This window comes from Cyclopterus lumpus, chromosome 14 (assembly GCF_009769545.1).
Source record: "Cyclopterus lumpus isolate fCycLum1 chromosome 14, fCycLum1.pri, whole genome shotgun sequence".
Lineage (NCBI taxonomy): Eukaryota > Metazoa > Chordata > Actinopteri > Perciformes > Cyclopteridae > Cyclopterus > Cyclopterus lumpus.
Genome location: NC_046979.1, coordinates 23374479 through 23392067, shown reverse-complemented (window position 1 = coordinate 23392067; position 17589 = coordinate 23374479). Strand labels below are relative to the sequence as shown.

Here is a 17589-nt window from a genome sequence, read left to right as displayed (position 1 = left end):
TCTGTCTGTCTGTCGGTCGGTCGGTCGGTCGGTCGCACACACACACACACACACACACACACACACACACACACACACACACACACACACACACACACACACACACACACACACACACACACACACACACACACACACACACACACCTCAGCGGGGGTCTGTGTGTTTGGGGGTGTCAGCTATATGACGATATGACTGCTGTCTGAGGCGCGTCAACAGGAAGTGAAATGTGACGGGCAGCAGAGTGGACACAAGATGGAGGAGATGATCAGGGAGGAGGGGCCTACTGGGGGTTCACAGCGGCCCCAGTAGTTTGGTTGGACAGAATATAAAAAGTGTATTTCTGAATGGTGTTTTAATGTCAAATTCAAACTTTTTCTGTATAAAAAGTTTGAATTTGACATTAAACACCATTTATTTCACTATAATCTAAATACAATATAATATAAAACATTATATGTTATACAGTATATATTTGTAAACTGCAATCTAGCCCTCCTCCTCTCCTTAGTGATGATGCAATAGGACAAGGTAAGCCATGAGCCTAAAGAAGCTGATGTTTATTAAGGTCTCTATCACACCACAAGGCCTTCTGGGAGGATTCTGGCTCCACCCACCTCTTGATTGTTATTATAATGACTCAGTGTTTTGTGGGCCAGTTCCTGCTCCGCTCCTCCAGCCCTGAAAGTACCTAAAGTGCTCCCAAAGTCTAACGATTGTAATCTGCGATGTCATATTGATGCATGGCCCAAAGCGGCTCCATTAGACGGACTTTGTGGACTCATGCGATGTCAGCCTGGACTTTGTTACATCTACAAGGGAATTCAGATGATAGTCCAGGCTATTAGTTCTGTTGCAGAAACCAGAGCGTTCTTTGTCCCAAAAACAGTCGGTCCCATTCACCTTGTACTTCTCTTCCAATCCATTGTGTCGGTGAGGAGGTGTTTCTCATCTCTGACTATGGATGATAACGGTATTAGTCTAGAGGTAAGAACACACCCTCAAGGCCAATTTGTTGGGCTGTATAAAATAACTGGATTCTATTAATAATGTGATACTTTACTTCACTTTCCCAGACATAGGGAGGTCAGAGGTCAGCTACATGGCAAAGCCCCTGGACTGGGGCAGGTGGGGATCCAGTGGCTCTCTTAAGGAGAGACACTGGATGTTCTTCATGTTCTGGTTGATTTAGAGATAAATAAATCATCCTAAATACACATGCAGGTGTTTCCTTTACTACTTACTCTACATCTTCCGTCGCAAACTAAAAACACATCTTTTTCGACTATACCTTGAATAGGGAAGGTAGAGCCGTAGTAGCACTTTAGTAGCACTTAAATGTCTCTTACTGATAGCACTTTGTTGTTTAGCACTTTAGTAACACTTAAATGTCTCTTACTGATAGCACTTTGTAGTTTAACGTTATTGAAGAAATTGTACTTTCTTGATTCTTGTTGTTCTGAGTTTGGACTCATGAGTCTGTACATTTAGCTTTAAATATAGCTTCATTTGCATATGTAAACATAACATTTATAGAAAACTCTGGAAAAGTTTAATGTTGATATCTATTAGTTATTTATTTGACCATATTTACTGTAGAGTCTTCATATTGTAATTTAATAAAACATCTCTTTAAAGTTATTTCTCAGACTCAGACACTTTCATTCCTCTCTATATTCTGAGGGGTTTGTTGATATGATGCTCATTTATACTACATTTTATTACAAACAGATATCTAAAATCCCCTAAAAATACCGTTGACTCTAATATGTCAACAAAATGAAACAAGACTTTGGAACCTGGCTTTATCCAATATTACATATCTTGTAATACAATAAATAAGTGTCTTAATGTCAGTGATCAAGTTGATATCTATGAGTTACATGTTATTCCGTGTAATGGGCACTGAAAGTCGATACCGGTGGACACGTGGCTCCAGTGTAAAAAGGTGGACCAGCAGGTTTACACGGCTTTCTTTGTTCTCTCGACTGCACGACATCCAGTGATGAGCACTTGGTGGACGTGTACACAAACAGGTTGACTTTGTAATATCTGTGGAGGGGCTACAGATGGAAAACTCCAGGCATCAGCGATGATAAAATGAGTGCAATTATCCCGATACATAGACAAAAACCTCTTTGAGCGTAAGATCACATACATAGAAGAGATACGTCTCACTATAGGTCTCGTTTCAGGGTTTTCGACACATGAGATAAATATTAACAGCATATTGCAACATTCTATGTGTGATTTATTTTTATTAAGTAGAATTCCCACCTTGAAGGGAGTATGGCCCCGTCAGCCATTGTCATGTTGCAGTTTTCATCCATTACTTGATTGTGTTTTCTTACGTAAAATTGTCATAATTAGCACATTCATTCTGGAGTTATGGCCCAAAAACTTGTTCTGAGAGGTCACAGTGACCTTTGACCACTTCATCCTTGAGTCCAAGTGGATGTTTGAGATATCAGACGAGCTAAACAAAAGGCACATTACAGAGTAATGATGGCTCTATTGACTTGTCATAGTAGGAAAGGCACCGTGTCCCACCTGGACCCTGAAGCAGCTAAATGGAACTCAGCCGTCATTCATGTTGTTATTTACACCTCCTGAAACCCATCACCCCCCGTTTATGAAACCATCCCGAATCGTATACACTTTGTGTGCTCTTCGGAGGTGAAAGCCGATTGGTTGAAAAGGTTTACGCCCACTTCATAGAGCGCGCACACACACACACACACCTTTTTTTTCCCCCTTACAACTCAATTCTCTTTGTGTGTGTTTGTGCATGTCTGTGCTTTGATGGTTTCTGCCCCCCTCCCTCGGTTCCCCTTTCCTGTTCCTCTTTAATGTCACAGGGCTGGCTCATATGACCTTGAGCAGCGTTGGCAAGAGTGAGCGCTGCCTCGCCTGCGGGCGCCCTTGAACTGGATCTGCGAGACAAAAAGAAAAAAAGAAAAAGAAACCTTCACGTGGCCTGATAGACATCCAGCCCCCCCCCCCTCCCTCTTTCTCCAAAGCCCTTTTATTCAATCTACGCCACTTCTTATCTGTTCCCCCTGGTGGGAAGAAATTTATCAGAATGCTGCATCTTTAACCTCGCTGTCGGACGAGATAGAAACACAATTTCAAAATGTCTGACCGGCCTGCACAGATTTATTTTTAAACCTCCTTAATGCACAAGCCCTGTGTCGTTTCAGGGAAAGAGGATTGGGGGTGGCAGTGGGGGGTGTCTCTCTACGGAATACACCTGCGTGGTGGGATGGCCATCCAGTCCAGAAGCGTTCTTACAGACTACATTCCAGAGCGCTCCTCCCTCCCCGCTCTGCTGTGAGCCGTCGGCGCACGGCGACCTGGAGCTTCAAAACAAGCAACCCCTCCGCTCCAATCAAGATTCTCCGACTACGAGGGAGGGGGGGGGGGGCGCCCAGGAGCCCATGTTTTGACAGGTTGATGATGACCCGTCGGGTCCCCGATATAGACCTTGGATTCTTTAAAGTAAACACCGTGGTGCATGGACCAAAGTCTGGCTCCGCTCTGCATGACAGCTGAGCGTACTGCAAAAGGCACAAAGAAGGGCTGGTTTTTTGGTTTTCTTTTTATCCGCGTGCACACATTGCAACACCCTCCTTGCGACGGCGAACCGGGGCCACCAGGGTTCAAGTGATACAGTAAATATTTGCAATGCCCTTTTAGAGGCAAAGTGTTCAATACTGGGCGTTTTCAGCGAAACAGCCTGAGTGTGTGTGTGTGTGACGACTGTACTGGAGGTCTGGACTCTCTGAGACCGGCCCAGCCCTCCTGCTGGTTCTCTTCATGCCCGACCTTTTTGAAACTGTAATGTTATCACATGTCATACGCAGGCCTGCTGGAAGCCATCTGCTAAAGGCACTGTGGTGGCTCCGTATCACACACAAAAACACTGGCTGAAGAGGCCAAGTTCTGGTTCTGACTGGTTTGCTGCTCAGCGTGTCTCACCTTCACACGCGGACAGGCAGACGGCGCACTCCCCCTAAGAGGCTGCCGTTGAGCGACGTGAGCCATGAGCAGTCTCCTCAATTAGCGTTAAGGGGCTTTTGCACGGAGACATAGCTCTGGGGGCTAAGAATAACGGGTCTGCTGCCCCACCAGTGGCGGGGCACGCCAGAGGGGCCGGGGGCCTGTAGCTGGAGTCTCAATGCTAATCCGATCCACCTATCCTCCGCCATGTTTAGCCCCACCTCGGGATATTATGTTATGACACCTTGGCTAATAGGTCTATTTTTTGTTTGCACAGAGCGAAACCAATATGATTAACATTTGTTTGCTCTAATATAGTGATACAAACTCTAATGAACCATGCGTTTGATTGCTGTGGAATGCCATCCAAAACGAAAACCTAGTTTTCATATCATGGAGTTGAGATACTAAAAAGACCCACTATAGACCCCTCCCCTGGTGCAGAAGAGCCAAACAAACTGACTGGGTTGTAAAGGCACCACAGCGTCCTGCGAGATTCATTACAGGCAGATTTGTTCCACATAGTGAAATACGAGTGAGCTCCATCACCTCGATCCTCTGCTTTCTGACCTCCTATACCAGCTCAAAACAGAGTTTATCCCGCTGTGTCTGGAGGATATGAAGGCACCCTATTCAAATCAATATCAAGCCGCAGGGCACCGGGCTGTGGGTACCGGGCCGCATGGCACCGGGTACCGGGTTGCAGGGCACCGGGCTGTGGGTACCGGGCCGCATGGCACCGGGTACCGGATCGCAGGGCATCGGGCTGTGGGTACTGGGTCGCAGGGCATCGGGTTGTGGGTACTGGGTCGCAGGGCATCGGGCTGTGGGTACTGGGTCGCAGGGCATCGGGTTGTGGGTACCGGGCCGCATGGCACCGGGTACCGGATCGCAGGGCATCGGGCTGTGGGTACTGGGTCGCAGGGCATCGGGCTGTGGGTACTGGGTCGCAGGGCATCGGGCTGTGGGTACTGGGCCACAGGGCACCAGGTACCGGGTCGCAGGGCACCTGGCTGTGGGTACTTGGCCGCAGGCACCGGGTCGTGGGCACCAGGTCGCAGGGCACCGGGTCGCAGGGCACCGGGTCGCAGGGCACCGGGTCGCAGGGCACCGGGTCGCAGGGCACCGGGTCGCAGGGCACCGGGCTGTGGGCAGCTTGGCTGAACAACAGAGCGCTTTAGGGTCCATGTCAAGCTTCTTTTCATTACTTACAGGGCACCGAATGCTCAAACTCCTCGTAACATCTCAGATCTTTTATCCCCTGCTCGTGCTTTGGGATCCTCGGGCCGGGGCCTTCAGTCTATTCCAGTCTTCTAGCTGAAGACCACGGGGGACTAAGGGGGACTAAGGGGGACTAAGGAGGTCTGGCTCTGGAACCAAGCTGAGTCAGTGGCTTCTTTTAAATTCAAAGTGACCTTTATTGCACTGCCTATGTGACTAGTTCTCATGATAATTTTTCCTTTTTTTTTATTAAAAAATAAATAATAATACAAATACAAATATATATATTCCTTAAACATTTTTATGAGTTTTACTTTTTTAATTAGTATATTACTACTATTATTATTATTATTAAGGCGTGAAACTTGAATAAATCCAGTTGTTTGAAGGAGATGTTTTCACAGCACTATAAAATTATTATTAATCATGACCCGTTTGACTTCCTAACATCTCCCCAATAAGACGTGTTCTAAAATTAAAGATCAATATTGGGTCTGGTTCAGCCGGCACTGCAGCAATACTTTGAAAAGTTCACCAGAAGACAGTTGTTGTTTTTTCCTTTTGGTCAGAATGAAAATGCATCCCCCACAAGGGCTTGTGTAGGCAAGCGATCTCTTGGCATGTCTGGCATGGCCCAGATGATATGCAAAGAGGCCACTGCAGCTGAACCACAGCGGAGCTCAGTACAGTAAATAACCTGACCGGGATCAGAGACCGAGGGGCCTTCACTTGGGAAGAACCCAGCAGCCCGTGTGAACAGAACGGTGCTGCGAGCCGGTAAGGCCTGCCGTAATCAAACAGTCTGCCTGCAGACGGGGGGGCGTATAGGAGGTGGCTCCTGCACTGCTAAGGCTGACATGCATGTGCTCGGGGCCTATAATCTAGGGTTCATTTGCAGCTTTTCTCCCCAGTATGACAAGACGCAGCCTCTGCTGCTGACCCAGTTCTGAGTGGCCTCCCCATCAGGCCCTGCTCCTCGTCTAACTGGCGATAACACCGCCACCCTCTGCCTCCGTGAACTGTGGGAAAAAAGGAAAAGAAATAGGTCGTCATGACCCACTTTTCTTCTCTTTTTTTCTCTCTCGCTCTCCTCCTCGCTAACATCGTGCAAGGAGTGCTGCAGAGCATGATCGAGGGAGACAGTCGAAGAGAGGGAGACAAAGGAAGACACCAAGTGAAGAAGAGAGAGACTTCTGTGATGAGGCCCTGCTCTTTGGCAATGTGCTTCTGTGGCCTCTGGAACAGGAGGGACCCTCATCAGTGGGCCAGCTGACACTCCTACGCCTTGATGCAACAACTGCCCCCGAGGATTAAACGCCATCTACAGCCCCGCCTCCTGATTTCAACAGCTCCTCTTCTCAGTGGCCATTATGTCACATCTTTCTCAGAATGTGATCCTCCGCCTTATTTAAAAGACGCTGCTTTCTTTTGCAGTCATCTAAACACCCCGTGAAGTTATGGCATGTCGCCAAGGCCAAAAAAAAAAGAATTATGAGCCTCTCCTGCTAGGGGAGACGTTACGGGGGCCAGCCGATCTGGGAGCTGCCCTAATGGCAGGTAGCACACGACACTGCCCCCCCCCATCCCCTCCTCCCAAATGCCTCTGCGCTGGTTCGGACAGCTCATGATGTATCTCCGATGCCGCACAGTGCTCTCATGCAAACCCTCCCCTCGTTAAGGCGCGCTCGCTCACGCTTCGTTAATCCCGAAGCGGGAGCGGTATCCCGGTAATACCCGAAGCGCTGCTCGGGGGGCGGCGGAGGGTTTCGCTCGTTTGTGACACAGATTGGGAACCAATCGACACTGCACCTTTTGGCTGCCGATTTAAATATGAATGCGCCGGCCAGGAATTCATCATTCACTCTAGTGCCTTGGCGTCGCTAGGCAACCACTGTTTAGCTTCTGATCCAGAGCTATATTTGTCAGAGTGAGTGGCATGTAATCATCACCCTTCCCCTTTGACTGAACTGAATATAATGATATGCAACCACAGCATGTATATAATATATTTATTTGTAACGCCAGCCCCTCCCAAACAGACTCTTTGAGCATTAGCGTGCCTCACATTAGCCCTGGTGACACACAGTTTGCCCCGCACTAGAACATTAGTGCCACCAGATGCTAGCTGCTACGTGTTGGCGTGTGTGCTCATTTGCATCCGCCACCGTTTGACACTCCGCACTCAGAGGAGGGTTAACCCGCCGCTAAACTCCCACCGGCCCGGTGCTAAGCCCCTGCGTGCTAACGGTGACCCAGTGCACACAGACATGGCGGTGCCTCTGAGACGAGTCATGGAGCCCGCTGCTCCACTTCCCTCTGCTGACGGAACGCGCTGCAAACGCGGCGGGGCCGTGCCGTGCCAGGCCAGGCCAAGCCTTACTTTTCTGCCATCAAATGTACAACCTGGCCGTTGGAGAACGCGTAGTCGGGGGGCCGGGTCTCTTTATTCGACGAGGGTTGGGGGGCTGACAGAGGTTCTAGTTCCAGTTGAGGGGGTGAATGTAGGTCAAGCCCTGCCTCCTCATAAGCACCAAGGTCAACGCTGAATGGAAGGGAAGGTGGCTTAGAGAGAGAGACAGACCCTGGATAAACCACATTCATCTGGCTCTTGTGCCAGCACCAGCCTCAGACGTGTAAACACAGTTACACAAGCACACAGCTCCTCTGTGCTAACCCCAGGTGTGTGTATGTGTGTGTGTGTGTGTGTGTGTGTGTGCAGCAATGAAAGATCTCACATTTTACACCAGCTTTAAGAATCTTTTTTTCCATGCGATCAGTTGGCATTGTCAGGATCCTCTTTTGAAATGGTTGTCACCTGTTCTTTCACAAAGAGAGAATACTACGAGGCTCCGCCTCCATGACGGCATCAACCAATGTGAGGAATGGACAGTTTAAAAGTCTTCTTTGTTACTCCTATCAACCTTGACCAGATCTATGCCGTCTTTTCTTACCATTCAAAATAAAAGTCCTGGACACATACTCGCTGTAACTGGTTACTAGAGGGAACACATTCACTAAAAAGGAAACTCCATAAAATATGATTTATTTGTTTACAGACTGACAGACCGGACCCTGCTCCGGGTCAACAGGGTGCTCTTTTGAAGCCCTAATATTCTGATTTGGTTTATCGTCACACTGCCGGTGTGTAAAGGCCTTTACTGTATCTTCAATAACCTTCGCTGCTCTCTTTCGACATAACAGTTATACAAGAGGACCTCTGATTGGCTGAAAAGGTTCCTCTGGGCAGCTTTGTGTGTGTGTGTGTGTGTGTGTGTGTGTGTTAAAGGTGTATCCAGGCAGCAAATGTCTCTCTAATTTTAAATGTCAAGTCCTAGCAGGCGATCACCTTTATTTTTCTTGCGTCAAACAAGACAACTCTCTGCACATAATTTAAGAAAGCTTATGAAGCATCCGCGACAAAGAAGAATTCTAACGAGCACTGGAGACATATTTATATATGTTGTCAAAGAACGCTCAGGGCCTCTTCAAACAAGCATTAATTTGCATCTTTCTTCTCCGACTATCTTGAAACTAAAATGTGCAATACGTTTGGAGAGAGAGAAACCTGAAAGTGGACGACCTCCACTCAAACTAAAGAGAGCTGAGAGGATTTGCAGAAAATCCCTCAAATCCAGGTGTGTAAAGCTTGTCGCGTCATATCCAGGAAGCTGGAAACGCTAACAGATGCTTCAAGGAAGCACCGAGTTAAGGGTCTGAGTGCTTGTTTCAGTCTTTTCTTTTTAAAACATATCTCAAATGTTTTGTGCGTGCTCACTATGGGACCTTTTGAGTGGATTGATAGGGGACATACATTGCAGGTGCTTTAGCACAAGGCTGCATGATGAAAGAATGTGGACGGAAAGGGGCCTGACTACTTCCTGAATGCCCTGCATGCATATCACGTATCTCCTATACTCAAGCCTGTGTGCATCCTGACCAACTGAAGGCAGCCGTCTTTCATAATGGCTCACTCCTTCCAGCCTTTTAATAAAGCCGAGGACTGCGTACAGCTCGCCGTGTTTTCTCCGCGTTGGAGAATCCTTGACATTTGGCTCAAATGCTGTGGCAGAATAAAGAAAAAGGACATTTCTGTGACTGGAGATGAGTCTTTGCCTCCTTGTGTGGTTGCCTAGAGACCCCGAGAGCAGCCTCTCCTGTCAGACACTGCATTACACTTAGATCAGGACGTGGCTTAACAAATCACCAGATGAACTGTCCTATTATTATCTAAAGCTTATTTACAGTCGCTGAATTCTATTTGATCCAATTAGATGTTTTATGGTACATTAAGATGTGTCATTTCAGCTGTTTATTCAAATGTGAAGAATCACATAACAAAAAGGATACTTATTAAAAGTTGCAAAGGCAGTATTTCACTCACTCGGGGATTTAAGGACTAGTTTTGTCACAACACACGCCAAATGGAGGCATGAAGATGGCCTCAAGGGAAAAGGTGACTCCCTTTGACGATCCGGTTCTACAACCCCAATGGAAAGACACACCAGGGCCCACTATGCACAAAGACTAGGGTCCATTGTACAGGGTGGACTATCCCGGTTTACCCAGCCACATGCAGAACGTTTCCGAGGGCAGAAATGTTAGGAGGCAGGAGCAGTAGCGCGAGCCACAGTGGTTTAAACAGCGGGCAGCTGGAGGGAGGGAGCGAAGGCAACTGCAATAACACAAATGCTAGCAGCTCACTGGGGACATGAATCACTCTGGACATGAGACGACCTTTCCCTGACATATGCTGGTATCAGTGATTGAGAACTGAGAGGATGACTCAACCCGCCCGGTTTGTCACCACCGCGGAGGGAGGGGGGGAGACTTGTGGCCGGCCATTCAGACGGGGGGGGGAAGGTGCTCTTCCATGGCGCGACCTTGACCCCGATTGACCGTGGCGGCCCCCGCCACGCAGCTGCATGTGCACGCGTCTCCGCCTCCCTCGTCCTCATAGACATACAAGGTCAGGAGAGGGGATCGAGGGGGCGGGAGGGGCTGAAGGGTGTCACATGATTGGATCTCCTTCTGGAGAGTTGCTTAAAAAACCTCCTCGGCAATCAGGTCACGGTCACACTCGCACCTTAATGCCACAGGAAAAGATTGTGTGTGTGTAGGAGAGCGCAAAGAGAGATGACACGGATGGGGGGGGGCATGTACTCCTCTACATGTTCAGCAGTCCTGGCTAACTTGAAAACACAAGCTATTATTCTATTAGCCGTATTAATCTTCCTGCTTAGTGGACACTTTTATTCAAAGTCACTTACGCGATTATCACTCTTGCACATCTCCCTGCGTTGCTGCAGCTGGATATTTACTAGAGGAATCCAGGTTAATTGCCTTTGCTCAAGGGCAGAGGGGTGAGCAGGAGTATGAGCCAGCAATATTTGGTCACCAGTCCATTTTCCCAAAGTAATAGGTCACCCGGCTGCCTGGAGTCATCCGCCCATCTCTTCTCAAAAGGGTCTCCGCCTACTAACGCGGTTACGAGGAAGCTGCACTCATGAGTCGCGGTCTCCTCGGCCTGTTTACCCAGCGCTAGTGAGGAAGCCACCTCGCTAATGGATTCACAAAAGGACCAGGAGTGTTTTCGGGAAATTCCAGAAACCACTTAAGGGGAAAGAGGGGTACTGGGGTCTGTGCCCAATGTCCTCCGCCACCTCCATTTCCTTATTGAGATATTTAGATATTATTTAACCATGTTGTTGAAAGATGTTTTTATTGTGTATGTCATGTATTCAAGGTTTCTGTAAGCCAGTCCCAGGCCGCTCTTTATGCACCTCCAGAGACAGACTTGTTTGCTCGGAGAAATACAAAACCAGGTATTTCAAGAGGGACTCAGTCACATTCCTACATTGGAAACTAATGCGCTGCAGATCCATCTGAACTCGCACTGCTTCGACTCTTCGCGGCCACCCGCACAGGTCCCTTGTTGCATAGCAACCACTCAGCTCATCACCAGAAGCCAAAAAGTTACACAATTACAGCTCGAAGCCAAAAGGATTCGGGGGTGTGCGGCGTTACATCCAGCTTTTATCGGATGAGGTGTGAGTGCACGAGGAACAGGGGAAACCCCAGCACCGTGGTTCCACCCATCCAGCAGAGCCAAGCAATGTGAAAACAACCCAAATATTGACAGTAGGATGGTGGACCATGAGCCGAGCAGCTCTCAGGTGCAAAGTTTAACCACCAATACCCCCCCAACTTCACCTGTTTTGGAACGGAAATAAATCCACCACCTCGCGGCACATCCCCTGCTCCCCCCTGCTCCCCCCTGCCCCTATCATCCAGTGAAATATATCCATCATTCATTCATAAATTCTGAAAACTCCTCTTTAGTTAATTGCCTAGGAAAATTTAATTTCAAAGGAAAGCTTTTAAAAAGAGGAAGATATAATTAAGTTGCAGGAGTCTCTCTGCCCCCTCCTTGCCCAGGAGGGCCCGGGGGTGGGGGGGACATGCACCGAGAGCCGAGCGGCACTGCACTGCTCCGTGTCAGAAAAGTCATCCACCCATGTTTAATAAAGCAGAGCGTTACGTAAAGCCTCCCCCTCTGCACAGGCTTACTGCACCAGACGCTGTGTCCTTGCCTGGGCTGCTCAAGGTTCCCAAAAGGACAGGCTGCTAAGAAGTTGGGAAGGACGGGGCCCTGTGATAGCCTGCAAAGAGAGGAGGGGGGAGGGGGAGGGAGCTGCTGCTTGTGACAGCTTTGGACTTTGAATTCAGCGCCAGACAGGCTCATGCATCAATCCCTCAACTTACAAAGACAAGCCACTAACCTTGACGAGGCCAGGGACTCTTCAGGAATGAGTGGCATTTTCACTTAGCCCCGGCTTCTCCCCTGCACTCCCGCCACATAACCTGGTTAAAATAAGACACAGTTGAGTAACAGCCGGCCTCACTCCCTGGACATTGTGACCCGGTGTTCTAGCCCTCAAAACCTTAGGCCATGTCAGGGACATATGCATTAATACACAAATAGCATGCGCGCACAGGGGCGGGGGACAGTGGCCCTGAGGGTGGGGGGACGTCACCCAGGAGGCCTGCTCCTCCACGCGCCATCTCCTCAGTCTTTACTTAACGTATGAGGAGGGGAGGACGGAGATTCGCCGTTAGCTCCGTAGCTGCCGCTTGTCTCCCTGCTCCGCCTCATTGATCGGCACACTTAGGCTTCCACAGCTGTTTACCAAACGGGCTGATACGTCATGTGGGTAAATTAATTTGACCCAGCCTCTCTCTTTCTCCCTCCCCTTTTGGTGAGCAATTTTTGCAAAGTCTAAATAATTCACGGCAATTGCAATCAGCGGCGATCAATCGGTGAGGATAATTGAGGAATCCTGTCATTGCACCAAGGTGAAGCGCAAAGGCAGAGGGGCGGAGAGTTGGAGGGGGGGGGGGGGGGGGGGGGGCAATGTCAATCAACAGATGCGCTCTGGCTAGCGTAGCTCTCGGGTTTGCACCGGAGACGTCCATCGTTCTTCCCCTCCAGCCTTCCTTCATCCCAGCGTCCAGGAGCGCTGGCAGCGGAGAGGTGCATTTATCGGCTCCTGCCTCGTCATCAAAATGAGGCCCATTGACTTTGGCCGCCTTCTGTTCGTGACAGACGCGCCAACAGGAGCCTCAAAATGAGATAGTGCTGCTCTAACAGAGCCCTTGGTAAAAAGAAAGAAGGGCTCTCGAACTGCCCACACAGTGATCGGCTTTCAGAACGCAGACCTGACCGGTCATGTTATGCCTTGTTTTCTAGTTCAGAATATTCAGAGAAATAAAATACACATGTACACATCTGCCGTGCTGGTTTAACATGAGGAAGGCGGAGCCCCACGGGCAGTTCTAAGATTCCATGTTCATCAGGGCTGCACAAGTAACCCACAATTAAATGTAAAAAGCTCCACTCAAATCAAGCATTTCCTTAACGAGCGTCCAGATGTTTTCACTCCACTTTGGAGGAGCCGTCATGCACACAGTGGCTGCCTGGGAGAAACTACTCCGCTGTCCATCGCAGAAGAGTAATATGATGAATATTACTCTTTTTGCCTGTTGGCTGAAAATGAAAGGTCCTTATGAAGTATTATTTCGATGCAAAGCTTTCTTAAAAAGGCAGGAATGTAACGAATCGTGAAAATAATGTTCTGTTGATTTAAATGTGAAAGTGTCCGAGATCATTTGTTCATAAAACCAATGATTAATCGTGATAAATAACCGCTATCTCAGTATTAATCAAAACAATAATCGTGATTATTACTTTGGCCATAATTGTGCAGCTCTAATAGTCTATATAGTTTAAATTTGGTTTCTACATGAATCTGTTTACACTTTACTCCAGCTCAAGACATCTTTGTCATAACTGCAAGACATTTCCCATTCAAATGATATGCAACCTGGCCATGTTGTGTAGTCTGTAATATACTTGAGATAAGCAGTGAGGAGGAGCCCGAGGCAAAGAGGAGAGTCAATACCGAAAAGCGATCCTTTCAAACACTTTGATTGGGCGTCATTGACTAAGCTCCTATTGGGTCTTTGTCTCATCAGTCGGAGATGAATGCTTTAGTGCGAGTATGAAATTCACAACATAACTGCCTCCCAATAACAGCAGCAGATCCATTATTAGTCCAGAGTGTCTCCTGAATAAACAATAAAAGAGAACAATAATGTGGCTTAATGAACGCTCCACACGAACATTACACAACCCGAAACAATTAGAGAATGGAGCTTGTGGCCGAAGGATGGGGAAGGGGGGCTCCAGTTTGGATCCTCCGTGGGCTGACAAAGTGTAAAGCCGTGAGTCAATGCTTCTCCTCCTCAACATCTACTGTCAAAGTGCCCTTGAACAATGTACGGTGGCCAACAACACAAGTGCTGGGCAGTTCCCAGGTCTGTAATAAATCAAAAACCCTGCAGTAAATGCATGACACTTTTTCTGGTAGATTGCACATTAGGTTTTCTTGAGGGGGGGTTGCAGACTGGAGCGCAGCAATAAAAAGCGAGATGCCACCCAGAGTTGTGTCATGTGCGCGTCTCGTGCCATTGTGTGACTGACAGACAGCAGGCTTGGAGTGGCACAGTTGTTAGAGAGGCTGTTAGTGGAGATGAGTGCTTGGGCAGGTCCTCATCCTGTATGCAAAAATACATTACGCCCAATGACTGAAACAAAGGGAGAGGAACGTCACCAAGTGGCAACAAGCACTGGGATTCGGTGCTTTAATGAAACACATTGTGGATAAAACCACAAAATGTGCAGAACACAGCTGCATGACAGTCACTCCTCGGCAGCATTTATCGGTGGTGGATGAGATCGGCTGTCACGGAAGGCAGCTGGAGAGGGAGTCCAGTCTTGTGACTGCTCAGCAGCCTGCGCATCATTTGCATTCAGCCATTTGAATGTCCTCTGGTCCTGTTGCAGGCTACTGCACATCACTCAACAGCAGCTCCCTGGACAATAACAGATGGCCCAACACACACACACACACACACACACCTTGAACAACTTGTGTAAGTTCAGGTCAAATAATTAAGCAGCTTAAATGCTCAACAAAAGAAGGGCTAGAAGGCAGACCTCCAGACACAGACAGTATTTAGAAGGCTTTTCAGAAAGTTGGACTTCTCTCCACCTTACTTTAAAGCTGCCGGGGTCTGACGTTACAGCGGGGCCCCGAACAGAGCGCTTTTTGTTTCCCAGTCCTCCCATTACGACATCTAAACAGTAGACTGCCCTTTTGAAACGTGAACTGGAGTTCTCTGCCCTTTTTCCTGTAACTCGGGGCAGACTTCGGCCCCTGACCTTTTAGCCTAGGCTGCCGATCCAAAGTCCAATGAGGCGATAGGACATTTCAGGAAAAAGGAACACCTACGCAAAAAAAAAATAAAAGCTCTCACTGGTGGTTACTGAACTTGATCAAAACGTATCTGACATGAAGCGCAGCGATGTTGACAGGCTGCAACCGACCGACTGCATTCTGGTCTCATAGCCTTCCTTTGGATTTTTTTTAGGGATGAGCATCATTAATAAGCCACGAATCCAGATCACAGCTGTTTATGGTGCATTAAAAAAGGGCCACATGCCAGACATTGCTTTGTTACATGTTGAGCTACCTTTGTATTTACTGTGTTCACTGGGGGAGTCACCCCCCAGTGGCACTGCACACTCTAATACAGAAGATGACACTGCATGGGCATATACTCAAGACGAATTAAGGACTCTTTCAGACATTAATACAATGTACCCCCCCCCCAAAAAAAACAAGAAGCTCCAAGTGAACTATGAGGCCCAGGGGAGATGTCTCACGGGTAGCCCAATATCTCCAAGACATAGCCACATGCACCTCACAAAGCCCCTTCATGACTCCAGCTCCACAGAGAACTACACTCAAGGCCTGGCCGGCCATTCAAGCCTCCCAGATGTCTATTCTTTTGTATTTCAGGAGTCATTTCCAGAACAGGTTCCTGTCGGGGGCCCAACCCGCTCAGAGGCGGTCTGCTGTTGGACCCATCGCGACAGACACCGTGACACGGCTCGGCCTTCTGGTGTGTTGTTGGCCCGGTGGCGAGATCCTCCACGGGGCGCGACGGGAGCGTTACGGGAGCCTATAAATACACCCGGGCGGCGAGCGGGGCGCGTTCGTGAGATTCCGCCTCGGTCGCTCCCGTACGTGCTCCGTGAACTACCGCTGACGTTCATGTGCTGTGTGCACACGATAAACGCCTCTAATGTCGGCCGAGCGGACTCGTGAAATGGTGGCCACGCCGCTCGGGCAGGCTGTCCTACCGTCGAGCCCACCGGGTCCACTCCCCTCTCCGTTATGGCGCTTCTTGCCCGTCCTTCAGCGCTAACGTTACGTCCATATGCGGCCGGGCCGCCGTCCGACACGCACACGGCCCCTCCGAGCCCGAAAACCCGCTAACGTCGAGCACGATCCTCGACATCGCGTGATCTCCCCCCTCCTCTCCCTCCCTTTCCCGGTGCTAATAGTACTTCTCCCGACACGACCGTCATATGTTAGCGCATAAAGAGCCCCTACCTGCGGCGTGCAGCCCACAGTCAGCCGGCGAGGCGCATCGCGGAGGGTCGACAGCAGGCAAATCCAATGAAAAACGGTCGCGTCCGCCTCGACACTTCAGGCGGGCGAACAAAGATGGCGAGGCAGGCTTTTAAAAAACAAAACGTTTAGTCCAAAAAGATGCCTTGCTGTTTATTGTTTTCGTGTGTGTGTGTGTGTGTGTGTGTGTGTACGCGCGCGCTGCGACTGCGAGCGAGCCGAGGCGTGTAGCGTGGTCTGTGGGAATTGTTTATTCTCCGAGTCCCCTCAGAGGAGGAGTGGGCGGAGACACCTCACTCCTCCTCCTCGTGACGTCACCCTTAAAGGAACAGGCTCCACCCAGCTGCTGCCCATAATAATATACCATCATAATAACAACAATATTAACATCACAGCCATAATAATAATACCCTCAAGTTAGTATTAATAGTAATAACAACAATATTAACATCACAGCCATAATAATAATACCCTCAAGTTAGTATTAATAGTAATAACAACAATATTAACATCACAGCCATAATAATAATACCCTCAAGTTAGTATTAATAGTAATAACAACAATATTAACATCACAGCCATAATAATAATACCCTCAAGTTAGTATTAATAGTAATAACAACAATATTAACATCACAGCCATTATAATAATACCCTCAAGTTAGTAGTAATAGTAATAACAACAATATTAACATCACAGCCATTATCATAATACCCTCAAGTTAGTATTAATAGTAATAACAACAATATTAACATCACAGCCATAATAATAATAGCATCAAGTTAGTATTAATAGTAATAACAACAATATTAACATCACAGCCATAATAATAATACCCTCAAGTTAGTATTAATAGTAATAACAACAATATTAACATCACAGCCATTATAATAATACCCTCATGTTAGTATTAATAATAATAACTCCACCCTTAAAGGAACAGGCTCCACCCAGCTGCTGCCCATAATAATATACCATCATAATAACAACAACAATATTAACATCACAGCCATAATAATAATACCCTCATGTTAGTATTAATATCCGAATATAATAATAATAACAATAACACTGTAATAATTATAGTATTAATAATAATAACACAGCAATAATAATAATACCCAAATTATACTATTAATAATAACAACCGATAACAAGCAATATGAATACCCTAATAGTAATAATAACAATAACACAGCAATAATAATAATATCACGATAACAATAATAATAACAATACCCGTACAATAATAGTAATAACACTGCTAATAATACTTAAATGATAACAACAAAAACAATAATAACAATACAATAATAATAATCTACATTAAAG

At 47.6% G+C, this 17589-nt stretch overlaps 1 protein-coding gene across 4 annotated transcripts in view; it reads right to left on the bottom strand.

Annotated features, from left to right (window-relative positions):
- The window catches only part of nrip1b (nuclear receptor interacting protein 1b), a 41312-nt gene extending 24797 nt beyond the window's left edge, over positions 1-16515 (bottom strand). The window contains exons 1-3 of one of the 4 annotated variants that reach the window (XM_034549567.1): positions 16239-16515; positions 12000-12081; positions 2278-2933 (exon numbers count right to left, since the gene is read on the bottom strand). The gene's annotated coding sequence lies outside the window, so the exon portion shown is untranslated. The remainder of the gene's footprint in view (positions 1-2277; positions 2934-11999; positions 12082-16238) is intronic. The other 3 variants (XM_034549566.1, XM_034549568.1, XM_034549565.1) reach the window with 3 other exon arrangements.
- Positions 16516-17589: the final 1074 nt, after the last annotated feature.